The sequence below is a fragment of the Microplitis demolitor genome, chromosome 1, assembly GCF_026212275.2.
Source record: "Microplitis demolitor isolate Queensland-Clemson2020A chromosome 1, iyMicDemo2.1a, whole genome shotgun sequence".
NCBI classification, from domain to species: domain Eukaryota; kingdom Metazoa; phylum Arthropoda; class Insecta; order Hymenoptera; family Braconidae; genus Microplitis; species Microplitis demolitor.
In genome coordinates, this window is record NC_068545.1 from 11745778 (window position 1) to 11759710 (window position 13933).

General features: G+C 40.3%; 1 long non-coding RNA gene across 1 annotated transcript in view; it reads left to right on the top strand.

Moving 5' to 3' along the window:
• The first annotated feature begins 255 nt into the window (after positions 1–255).
• LOC128667769 (uncharacterized) overlaps positions 256–13933 on the top strand; it is a 36444-nt gene continuing 22766 nt past the window's right edge. The window contains exon 1 of the long non-coding RNA XR_008403730.1: positions 256–591. This is a non-coding gene — a long non-coding RNA (uncharacterized LOC128667769). The remainder of the gene's footprint in view (positions 592–13933) is intronic.

Below are 13933 nucleotides of genomic sequence, written 5' to 3' on the forward strand. Positions count from 1 at the left end.
GGCACACGAACAGCTAGAGCAAATGAATTCACAGCAGATAGTAGCAGGTATCGAGTAATTACCCGAAAAACCGGAGTGACATTGAAGTGACCGACCGTCTCAGTGGAAGTTGAAACTGACCGTCACAATGGAGATGACTGCCTGGTTGAGGCCGTATCGACGCGCCGCCAAGTGAGGAAGCCCGGAACTAAAGGCGGGAACCTAAAAAGAAAAACAGACGACGCCATTCTGGATCGTACCTCGAGTTAACTGACACGTGCTTCGAGTACTAAAAATTGCTTGTGACTAATTTTTTTTTTACAAATACTTCGACTTCGGAAAATAAATTCGGGTTGTTGACGATTAATCCTGGTCGCCACACCAGGACTGCAGAACGAGTTTAATTGTTGGGTGGAGTTTTCCGGTTTTTGGCGGAAGTATTTTGACGTCGTTGCCGGCCAGCCAATTAACCCTAGTGACCACGTGGAGCCACGAGGAAGCAGGACTTCAAGATCATCGACCGGTGAGCGAGTCTCCCAAATTTGTTTCGAGGGATAACTCGAGTTGAAGCCGAAGAGTGGTGTAACCCAACAACTGCAGCAGCCGAATCAGGTACGTCAACGAGATTGTGCGGGGATAGTTCAACTGACGGATTCCAGTCGAGCTAATCCGCGGTCACAATATATATATATATATATATATATATATATATATATATATATATATATATATTGTGACGTTATTTTTCGTATGGGGGTCAAATCAAAGTGAACGTCACAAACACCAACTGATTTTTACTGTATTTACGAGCATGGTAACTCAAGACTTAGAATTTAGCGTACAGGTATTAACGATTTTGATACAGATCTTTGATTTAAGTTATAGTTTAAGAATTAAATATGGAGTAACGTTTAGCTACAGTTATGGGTTTTGTTAAGAAAAATTATAGCAAAGACTTAGAATCAGAATGATGGGAATTTAGTATGGAATATTGTTTGAGATTTAAAGTTTGAGATAATGATAAAGTTTAAGTTTTAGTTTACAGTTTTGGAATTTTGAGTATGTGGAGTAGTCAGTGTTACCGTGGAGCGGGACTTGAATTAGTCACCCGGTATCATTTGATGATAGAACCTAGTTCTATCCCTATGAGACTTCTTGGTAGATTGCAGAGGTCTAGCTGAAATGCTAGCGCTCCAGTATAAAAGGAATCTGATGGATGCAGATTGGGATCAGTTTTGAGTTTTGGTTTGGCAGGCCTCAACAGTAATATTGTGACCGTTGCTGTTGTGGAAGCCGTTTGGTCATTTTTAATTGCTTTTGTCTGACAGGCCTCAGAGGACAAGTCATGACCACTTGTACCGCTGAGGAAGTCATAGGTCACTTAGTTTTAAGTTTTATGATCCCAGCTGAAGTCGGTTCCAGGAGAGCAACTACCAAGGATATCCATACTCAAAGTCAGGTTTAGTGAGTACGTTTGGTGAGGTATAAGCCTCCAGTTATCGATATGGTAGAGTTTGGGAATTTATTTATGGATTTAGAATATAGAGGTCAGTTATAAATAATGATAAGATTTAGTTTCGGATTTTTGGATTGGAAAAAAAAGGAGTCGAAGGGAGACCTTCGAAGAGTACGGACGTGAGCATTCAGCTCTGGTCGCTCGAAGCGAGCAGACGTGTCCAGGAATGGCGTTACAGTTCATGGCATTGCGGAAGGCTACAGATTGAGTATTGTTATAGAAGTATTATTTAAAACAGTGTAAGACGTTACTCGATATTTTATTCATCAGTAATCAGGTATGAAATAATTATTATAATTATCAATAATTAATTGAGTTCGAGTCAGAGTCTTGAGATACGATGCTACTGATTTAATTAAAGAAAATATTTAAGAACTGAGAAAATTATGGGGATATTGTTACAGTTTAGAGTCATGTTCACGATTTATTGTTAATATTATTTTATAAAATAATTATACGAAATATGTTTAATTATTAAACTAATTGCCGTCTAACTGACGTCAATACTAGACACATGTACATTAGTTTTACTAGTTTTGTGGAAGAGAATGTTCTAGAATATCGTTTTTTTTATAATTTATTGTTCTAGGTTACTGAATATTAGTTAATTGTGGATTAGCACTAGTAATTAATTAATTTATTTTTAATGTATCGATAAATATCCTTTAGATGCCAATTTACCTGTTTGTCAGGATTAATTTCATTATTATTAGATTCAGTGTTTTGTTATAAAGAAGAATTGTTTGTACGAAGCTACAGTATTTTGTTAATTGTTAAATGGAGGTTTTAGATTATTTGTTGTTTAATAAAAATTGCAAATTCACTGATAATCTACATGAATTTGGAATGATGTAACCCGGACCACTCCCTCTCTCCATAAACCTACACACTGAGCGACACCATGGCATACCGTAACTCTGTTTTTAGTTTTCCAGTCTCTGTTTTTGTTTTGCTTATAAGTTCTGAGCATTTTGTTAAGCTTTAGTTTTTATTTAGTTGCGTGGTTTTGGTGATAATTCCACAGATCAAAAATTATCCGGTTTTTTATTTATGCGTGGTTTTGAGATAGTTCCACAGATCAAAAATTTTATCTAATTCTTAAGATTTACTGGTTTGGTGATTCCAGTGATAAAAATTACCTGGCGCCCTGATAGTATTGAGACTGGAGGCTAAGGATAGAGAACGAAGTTTGTAGCGCGGAATTAATAATTTAATTTTTGTCGTTATAAAAATTGGCGCCCAACGTGGGGCACGATAAAACAAAAGGCCCACAACACCTAAAAGCCTTGCATCATTCATCCATTTTGTGTAGATTTATTTGCAGTTTTTAGTTTTAGATTTTTCGGTTAGAATTCGTGATTTAAGTATTTGAATTATTCGATTTTTGAATTAAGAAATTAGAAAGAAAAATAATTTCCGCTACAGAATATTAGTCGTTATTAATCGTACAAATAAAACTATAAATTCCAGTTTATTTTTTAGCTTATATCTTTTGTCTAATTCTTAGAGTCTACATGAAGAAAAATACCGATCATAAAATATCATTTTATTTTGTTTCATTTTATTTTATTCTATTTTATCTCTAGCTTAAAATAGTATTTAAGTTAGTCGAGTAAAAATAACATACATGAGGTATAAAATTATAAAAGGAATCATATTTCGTACATCGTAAAGTCTCGAAGAGATAAACATAAGTGAACGATTCTGTCATAATTCTCAGTATCGAGTGTAAAAACAAAATTCTCATTGTAATACACTCGAATAATCCGCTAAAGAATGCCGATGAAAATATTCGTCTACAGTTCGAAGAACTACAAAGAGTCTTTGTTAACTACTCGAGATACAGAGGATTAAGACGTTACTGCGTCTATAAGTTACAGTGTTGTAGTGTAAACAACAAGTTGAGGCATGTAAACCTCTCACCCCCTATGGGTTGAGGTGCAGAGTCGAAGACATCGACACGTGCCGCTACAGTTAGAGCGAGAGGCTCGCAATTCCAGAAAATCTCGGAAGTTGGCGGGGAAACGCAAGCCAGCCACACTTACCCTTAGGTGGGGTAACACTAGTAGTGGGTACGAGGGCCTCAGAGAGTCCCTAATTGGCTAAGACGCTCGGGTAGAAACTGATAACCAATTACAGACACCCAAAAGAATAGTTGGGGGTACAACGAACATATCGACACCACCCGATAGAGTCATCCATGGTCCATCATTCCTTGGTGATTTTTTGTGCGCTTCAGACGTGTCTGCAGTTTTTCAAAATTTTATCAAAGTTCTTTGTGCTTAAATAGCGTCCATTTTCCAGTTAATTATGTTTAATACAGTTATTAAATATTCAATTCAGCTACAGATAATTAAATAAATTAATTATTAATTAATTAATAGTAATATTAATTAATTACGAATAATTGTTCAGTATAATAAATTGAGTTCTTCATTTATTATACCGATTCCATACAGTTACAGTTTAGGTTAATAATTATTCTTCAATAATTATTAGTTTAATTGTTGAAAAGCTACAGTGTGATTTACTAATTGTTGTACAATTATTAAATCATTTAATCAAAATAATTTAACAGTCACTGTTAAATAGTTACAGTCTAATTTATTAATTATTTTTAATAATTAATAAATAAAATCAATTAAGTCAACGCTACAGAAAATAGTTTACGGTAGATTCAGTTTAACTGTGAATAAATCAAAGAGTGCTTATAGTAAAACAGCAAGACATTTCAGCGGCTTTGGTAAGTCTTGACACCAAATAATTATACCTAAAAATATTTCTCGCTGAATATTATAAAAAAAAAAAAAATACTTTTCTATCTGCTGTCTACAACTTTCTCTACCCTTCACACTCTTTGTACCCAGCTACAGGAAAAAAAAAAAAAAAAAAAAAAAAGGTGGCCTAAGCCTACTACCTCTCGAGTACTGGGTACCCTTAACCCGTAGTTACAGTGTAAATTTCTTTGTCTCATAAGACATCGCTACAGTATTTTCGTCCTTCCTTATTTTTCTATCTACTATCATTTCTCTGTCTAAATCAGAATAGGTAGTTTATTATACACGGTAAAAGCGCTTGCTAAAATGACGGGCGGACGAGGAAAGTCTAGTGATCCAGGTAAACAGAAAAGACCTGGTGAACGGTTGAACTCCAGTGAAGATGATGAAGATTCGAGATTTCATTTTCAATCACCGTTGAACCTGCTGTTTGACACAGAAAATGCAGCCGGCGGTGATGATACAGAAAAACGAGATACCAACGAAAGTGACAACGATCCACCAGCAGGATTCACTGGGACGATACCCAAGAATAAACGCTACAGTCGCGACTTTGGTCAACAAACCGAACACACGCAGCATACGTTGCATGCAAATGCTACAGATTATCGCCAATCACCACGAGGTCGATTCGGGAGACATTCAGTACGGCCAAGGCCTGAAGATTATGAATTTCCGGGTGAGAATGACATGGATTACGATCCACGAGCTCCAGCACCCATACGAGCAACCACCCTGCTGAACATGATGCATAAGTGGCATGTACAGTTTAGTGGCGCACTCGACGAGGACGTCGAGAACTTCATCATGAGATTCGATGAAGGTTTAAGTATGGTTACAGTGAGAGATGAGGATTTAATTAAAGCCATCCCCTTCTCTCTACGTGGTGCGGCTTTGATATGGTATCGAGGTCGCGCACATAGCTTCAGAAGATGGTCTGATGTAAAGCAAGCTATGAGATCCAGATTTGCAGATCCAGACTATCAAATGTCGTTACGTGAAGAGATCTCAAATCGCACGCAGGCCCGCGAAGAGCCAATAAGTCAGTATATTGCCTGCATGAATGGCTTATTTTCACGTACTGATCCGCCATGGCCAGAGGTAGAACGGATCAGATACACGCATCGTAACCTGCTACCGTCGCTCCAGTTAGTCATTTCAGTGCATGACTGTCGTTCTATGGACGAGTTAGAGAGTCGTGCTATACGCCAAGAGCGTATAATACAGCGAGCGAGTAATTATCGACCACCACCATTACCTCGCAACTCAATGTGTCCCTCGTTTGCATACCAAGCGCAACCGAGACACTTACAGCAACGAAGTTCTATAGGAGATAGAGCTCCAGAGTTCCGTGATCGCGATCGACGTCGCCATCGAATCGTTCAATTGAGAGCAGCTCAAGATGATGGAGTAGAAGACGAAGAGGACGACTACTCAGGAGATGAGGTCGTCGCTGAACACCTCGACGCGCTCAAGCTAAGGAGACATGGCCGTCAAGCCAATAAACATCAGAGGTTCTCAGAGAGAACAAAACGGCCAGTTAAAGGAAACGATACTAGGGCTACCAAAGATTTGCTTGAACCCCTAGCATCCAGTATTGTTACAAATTCAGAGAAGTCAAAAACGGAGATTCCAGCTCCAGTTTTTGCAACACCAGCTAACGAGTTCCGATGTTGGAACTGCGATAAGACAGGACACCGTCATAGGAACTGTCCTGACCCTCGACGACGCTTTTGCTTCAAGTGTCGAGCATCCGGAGTGACGACAGCGAGTTGTCCTTTTTGCAATCCGGGAAACGGGAAGTAGTGAGTCATTCACCGACTCTAGACTCACTAGGTGATTGTACAGAGTCGGACAGGACTTGCCAAGGTATGACCGGCACCGCTACAGATATTTATGGTACTATAAAATTCGGTCAGGATGTGATTGACTTCACTCAGTCAATCGAAGGAAAAGATAACGAGTCACCGTTACCCGACGAGATGTATTTTAGTAATCAGTTACAGAACACCCATGAGAACAACATCAAAAAGTCACTTACAGCTTTCTTTATCACAGTTTGGATAGCAGGACATCCACTGAAAGCTTTGATAGACTCAGGAGCCTCAAAATCATTTCTAGGACCTGAGGGAATTGCTCTAGTGACTCAACTACGTTTATTGCCTGAGACCGTACCAACACGACGAGTGATACTCGCGAACGGAGACGTACAGCGAGTCAATCAAATGACGACGGTTGAGTTACAGATAGGAAATCAAACTGCTACAGCACAATTATATTTAATGCCATCACTATCCCAACCATGTGTACTAGGGTTGGATTTTCTCAAGAAGATGGAGATGATAATCGATTTTGCTGATAACAAGTGGTACACACGAACACAACCTGACAACAAGTTCCAGTTCACAGCAGAGGCAACTTCATCATGTGCAATTATCTGTTGTGGAATCCAGTCATTAAGCCCAGCAGAGCGAGACACGCTACAGACGTTCCTGGATAAAAATATTCGTCCTCTAGGAAAACTAGGAGCTACCAAATTGGCAGAGCATGACATTGACGTCGGAGACAATCCACCAGTCAAACAAAAACCGTACAACGTCACGCCAATACTCCTGGAAGCTATATGGAAAGAAGTTGACAAGATGCTAGACGAGGATATCATTGAGGTATCCCACAGTGAGTGGTCTAGTCCAGTAGTTATGGTGAAGAAGCCAAATGGGAAATGGCGGTTCTGCATTGACTACCGAAAATTAAATGCAGTTACAGTAAAAGATGCCTATCCGATCCCTAATATGACAAGCATACTGGATCAACTAAGACGAGCCAGATACATCACAACTCTCGATTTAAGTCAAGCTTATTTCCAGATACCGCTTACCGAACGAGCAAGACCAAAAACTGCTTTTGTAGTGCCTGGTCGTGGACTGTTCCAGTTTAAAAGAATGCCTTTTGGCCTAACAAACGCTCCAGCAACATTCCAGCGTATGATTGACCAAGTAATTGGTCCAGAAATGTATCCATACGTGTTCGTATATCTCGATGACATTATTATCGTGACGGAGACATACGAGGAACACCTGATATGGCTACAGAAAGTATTAGACAAGTTACAGCAAGCCGGATTAACAATCAACCGGGAGAAGAGCGAATTTTGCTGCTCAGAGGTTCGCTACTTAGGATTCATCGTGAATTCAGAAGGACTACAGATCGATCCAGAGAAAACTTCAGCTGTACGAGAATTCCCAGCCCCTCGTAACATCAAACAGCTGAGAAGATTCTTGGGAATGGCATCGTGGTATCGACGATTCATTCCTGAGTTTGCAACTATCGCGTCGTCTCTCACAAAGTTGCTGAAGAAAAGTCAACTTTGGGAGTGGGATACAGAGCAGGACATGGCTATGATAACTCTGAAGGAGTATCTCACCTCTGCTCCAGTACTAGCATGTCCAGATTTCAAGCTGCCGTTTACGCTACAGACTGATGCGAGTTCAGTAGGACTCGGCGCTGCCTTGACACAAGTCATCGATGGTCAAGAACGCGTCATTGCGTATGCAAGCCGATCACTAACTGACGCCGAGCGTAAGTACACCGTTACAGAGCAAGAATGTCTTGCGGTCATCTGGTCAATTCGTAAGTTCAGGTGTTACTTAGAGGGATATGAGTTTACAGTAGTTACAGATCACAGCAGTCTACGTTGGTTACATAATCTGAAAAACCCAACAGGTAGACTTGCCAGATGGGCATTAGAGTTGATGGAGTATCGGTGTACGATTATTCATCGTAAAGGCGCACTACATCACGTTCCAGACGCGTTATCGAGAATTCCAGAAGATCAGGAAGAAGCTCTAGCTGTCATCGCGGATGACGTGGACCGTTGGTACAATAGGAGAATAAGAGACGTACAACGGAGACCCGGTAAATTTCCAGGTTGGCGAGTAGATGGAGAAAGCTTATACTATCACAAGCCATCAAATTTGGTGGAAGCTGAATTAGAAGACCGCAACGCATGGAAATTAGTCGTGAGACGGGCGTTCCATCAGCGAGTCATCACCGAGTGTCACGCTACACCCGAAGCCGGACACCTAGGAGTTGACAAGACTTACAGACGACTTGCAGTGAATTATTATTGGCCAAATATGTTCCAGGACGTGGTGAAATTTGTTCGATGTTGTGAAACTTGTCAGCGCACCAAAGTGGAACAAGCACCACCTGCAGGCTTCATGGGTAAAAAGAAAGTGGAGGAGCCATGGTCAATGATCGCTACAGACATTATGGGTCCATTACCAAAAAGTATGAAAGGACATGCCTATCTATTGGTAATACAGGACTTGTATACTAAGTGGATTGAATTACGACCACTTAGGCGAGCCACAGGTACAGCGATAAGTGAAGCTCTAGAAGAATTAGTCATTTGGAGATGGGGTAAACCTCAAGTCCTTTTGACAGATAACGGTACAGAATTTGTAAATAGAGACATCAGATCTCTAGCAGAGCGAGTGGGATTTCGGCATATGACAACACCACTATATCACCCACAAGCAGATCCAGTTGAACGAGTTAATCGAGTGCTCAAGACGATGATAACAGCATTCATCGACGAAAATCATCGGGAGTGGGACAAATATTTACCACAATTTCGCTTTGCCCACAAAACAGCGCACCACAGTTCCATTCAAACGAGTCCAGCTTTCCTGAACACAGGAAGAGAATTGTCAGCTACAGGTTCACTTCGACAGGAGGTGGAAGGGGAACCAGAATTAATACATGGTCCACTCCAGGAGTGGCAAGCAAGGATGCGACAGCTAAACAACCTGCGGAAAAGCATCGTCCACGCGTTAGATACAGCATTCCAGAAGCAAGCTCATTATTATAATCAACGACATCGAGATCGGGAATATCAAGAAGGAGACCTAGTGTGGAAAAGACATTTCTCATTGTCTAGTGGGTCTAAACATGTATCAGCCAAGCTGAGTGATAAGTTCAGTGGTCCATTCACTGTATCAAGGAAAATATCATGCACGATATATGAGCTGAGTGATTTAGCAGGCCGAGTAATCGGAAGATTTTCTATTCAACACTTAAAACCTTGTATACCTGCTATCTGACTTTCTTTCTGTCTCTTTCTTGCTACAGTTATGATACGTTAAAGGCTACAGAACTTAATAAGTTGTTTGTTTCAGATTTTGAGTACAGTTACAGTATGTCGGGACAAGACCAAAGAAATTTGCAGGAGGAGATGGATGGCCTCGAAGAGGTCCTGCTCATCGACTTGTCCGCCGACGACGACGAAGTATTGACGGCTACGACAATGCCAGAGATGCCTTTGGGAGACGAAGAAGCGAGTAATCCCTCCCAGGGAGAGATGCCAGAAAACCAGGGGGCATCAGGCTACAGCAAGGAGTGGGAGGCTAATCAGGAGGATTACGCCAGCGATACAGGCACGGAGACCGACAGCTTGTACGAGGGTCTACCCGGAGAGCTTCCCATGAGGCTCGATGAGAACACCCTATGGGACCCCATCCGCCCATACGTCAAGCATTTGAGGTGGCTTGACTATTTCAAGCCTGGTCTGCTCAAGGCACTGGGGAAAGTGGCCGTTCGTATGAGCCACCCCAGGGATATAGGTTGTCCGCTCCAGGAGCTATCTGGAGTGAAGTTTAAGCGGTCCACTACGAGTGACATCCGAGACGTGGATGCCACTCGAGATTTTGGGGTACAGGTCCAGCCGTTGACCTTACGTAGTTCTAGTACTCAGACAGAACCGGAGATTACGCTACAGACACCTATGGAGGTGGTACAGGAAGCGGTTTCAGCCACCTTAGGAACCGGAAAGAAGGTAGTGTCGTCCACCTCGACACCACCGAGCACTGCTCCAGTCATCAAGGAGGCACCACCAGCTCAAACCTCCGAATCCAGTAAGGGTCAACCCAAGTCACCACCAAGACCACCATCTCAATCCTTACTGGATTGGAACAAGAAGATTCGGGAACGAGAAGCGGCGCGATCAGCTGCACCAACCCCACCAAAGACACCACTGGGGAAAACATCGGTGCAGGACAGGCTCCAGCGTGCCCGAGAACCGGCACACAGTACAACATCAGCTCCAGGTCGAGAGAATGCGGCTCCAGCAGACGAGATCAAGAGGAAGCAGATTACGTGGATGGGCAAGCCACGTCTTTGTTGGAACTGCCGTAAAGAAGGGCATCCTTTCAGCGCATGCCCAGAAGCAAGGGAGACTTTTTGCCAGATGTGCGGCAGGGCGAATTATACAGCCCGTACGTGTCCCAGTTGTGGAGAAAAGTGGAAGGCGATGGGACCGTACAAGAAGGAGTACGGAGGGAATGTTCCTCGGGAGCAGTTGAGGAAGGCTCCCAGACATCGGGAAGACGAGCGGTCGCCTAACCGCGGTCGACCATATTAAGACTCCGTACCCTGGTTACAGAAATGGCAATGACATTGGCGCTATCGGACTATGATTAGATGATTTAAGATTCACGCTACAGTTAAAAGAAAAAAAAGTATTTTGTACCTCGCTACGGCGTCGTACTTACAGTGGCTTTAGCCGAGTGGAGTTATGAGAGGTTGTGGAACCGAAAGTTACAGGCAAATTTGCAAAAACCTGCATAGGTTTGATTAAAAGTATGTCCCAGGACATACGCGATATCGCTACAGTTATATGTTTCAGGTCGTGGGTTCGAATAAACAGTATTAGAAGTTTCGAGGATGAGAGAATTCGAACCAAGATCATGCTAGAGAGTATCAGCAGTATAGTTCCAGAGTCAATAAAACAAACGCATGCAGAAATCAGCTTCAGACTTCAGGATAAAGTCCAAGACGACGTACATTCACCGTACCGTAAAATCTTCCCCAGGAGGACGGGAGTTGTGACGTTATTTTTCGTATGGGGGTCAAATCAAAGTGAACGTCACAAACACCAACTGATTTTTACTGTATTTACGAGCATGGTAACTCAAGACTTAGAATTTAGCGTACAGGTATTAACGATTTTGATACAGATCTTTGATTTAAGTTATAGTTTAAGAATTAAATATGGAGTAACGTTTAGCTACAGTTATGGGTTTTGTTAAGAAAAATTATAGCAAAGACTTAGAATCAGAATGATGGGAATTTAGTATGGAATATTGTTTGAGATTTAAAGTTTGAGATAATGATAAAGTTTGAGTTTTAGTTTACAGTTTTGGAATTTTGAGTATGTGGAGAAGTCAGTGTTACCGTGGAGCGGGACTTGAATTAGTCACCCGGTATCATTTGATGATAGAACCTAGTTCTATCCCTATGAGACTTCTTGGTAGATTGCAGAGGTCTAGCTGAAATGCTAGCGCTCCAGTATAAAAGGAATCTGATGGATGCAGATTGGGATCAGTTTTGAGTTTTGGTTTGGCAGGCCTCAACAGTAATATTGTGACCGTTGCTGTTGTGGAAGCCGTTTGGTCATTTTTAATTGCTTTTGTCTGACAGGCCTCAGAGGACAAGTCATGACCACTTGTACCGCTGAGGAAGTCATAGGTCACTTAGTTTTAAGTTTTATGATCCCAGCTGAAGTCGGTTCCAGGAGAGCAACTACCAAGGATATCCATACTCAAAGTCAGGTTTAGTGAGTACGTTTGGTGAGGTATAAGCCTCCAGTTATCGATATGGTAGAGTTTGGGAATTTATTTATGGATTTAGAATATAGAGGTCAGTTATAAATAATGATAAGATTTAGTTTCGGATTTTTGGATTGGAAAAAAAAGGAGTCGAAGGGAGACCTTCGAAGAGTACGGGCGTGAGCATTCAGCTCTGGTCGCTCGAAGCGAGCAGACGTGTCCAGGAATGGCGTTACAGTTCATGGCATTGCGGAAGGCTACAGATTGAGTATTGTTATAGAAGTATTATTTAAAACAGTGTAAGACGTTACTCGATATTTTATTCATCAGTAATCAGGTATGAAATAATTATTATAATTATCAATAATTAATTGAGTTCGAGTCAGAGTCTTGAGATACGATGCTACTGATTTAATTAAAGAAAATATTTAAGAACTGAGAAAATTATGGGGATATTGTTACAGTTTAGAGTCATGTTCACGATTTATTGTTAATATTATTTTATAAAATAATTATACGAAATATGTTTAATTATTAAACCAATTGCCGTCTAACTGACGTCAATACTAGACACATGTACATTAGTTTTACTAGTTTTGTGGAAGAGAATGTTCTAGAATATCGTTTTTTTATAATTTATTGTTCTAGGTTACTGAATATTAGTTAATTGTGGATTAGCACTAGTAATTAATTAATTTATTTTTAATGTATCGATAAATATCCTTTAGATGCCAATTTACCTGTTTGTCAGGATTAATTTCATTATTATTAGATTCAGTGTTTTGTTATAAAGAAGAATTGTTTGTACGAAGCTACAGTATTTTGTTAATTGTTAAATGGAGGTTTTAGATTATTTGTTGTTTAATAAAAATTGCAAATTCACTGATAATCTACATGAATTTGGAATGATGTAACCCGGACCACTCCCTCTCTCCATAAACCTACACACTGAGCGACACCATGGCATACCGTAACTCTGTTTTTAGTTTTCCAGTCTCTGTTTTTGTTTTGCTTATAAGTTCTGAGCATTTTGTTAAGCTTTAGTTTTTATTTAGTTGCGTGGTTTTGGTGATAATTCCACAGATCAAAAATTATCCGGTTTTTTATTTATGCGTGGTTTTGAAATAGTTCCACAGATCAAAAATTTTATCTAATTCTTAAGATTTACTGGTTTGGTGATTCCAGTGATAAAAATTACCTGGCGCCCTGATAGTATTGAGACTGGAGGCTAAGGATAGAGAACGAAGTTTGTAGCGCGGAATTAATAATTTAATTTTTGTCGTTATAATATATATATATATATGTCGCAAATATTTATGATATGACTTTATATATTATTATATTATTTTATATAGTTTTCCTCTAAAATCTATTATTTTCCGATCACCAAAATAATAACAAATTTTAAACATAACGATTACATAGGATATTTATCGAAAATTAGGATTATAAGATTATTGTGTGATTTATCTCTCTACATGCATATGATACGTACACATTTGCAAATGTTTATGGATGACCTTGAGACTATGAAAGGTAGCGAAATAAGCTAGAGAAAATAATTCATTCGCGCAGTGCAAGTCTGCATTTAGCCGACATCTAGCGATGTTTAATTGCGAATAGATTTGCCGCGTCTACACGAAGGATTTGATCTCCGGCTATTGTCTTATCTCGAGACGCATTCCGCTGACGCTCCTTGCGATTTGTGGGTGGGAGTACTCAGTGCGAAATTAGCATTGAAGCCAACAACTTCGGGAGTGTGTGAAAGATTAGAGAAGAAAAGGAAAAAAAAAAACAAAAAAAAAATGTACGTTACCAGCCGACATTACAGAGGGTTCTCTACGTGGTTTCAACTGGTGAGGCACCAGTTTCATTTTGATGTCAGTATTATTTACTTTCGTTTTTTTTTATAATGAACCAAAACATAAATCTTATCTCTTTTTTTTCTCTTTTTTCTATAGACGTTGTTAGAACTTGGGATTGTCATTGACGTGTTCACGAGGCCCATCAACTCCCTGCTGGGGATGAGGCTTCTCGTTGATGTACGGGAAATC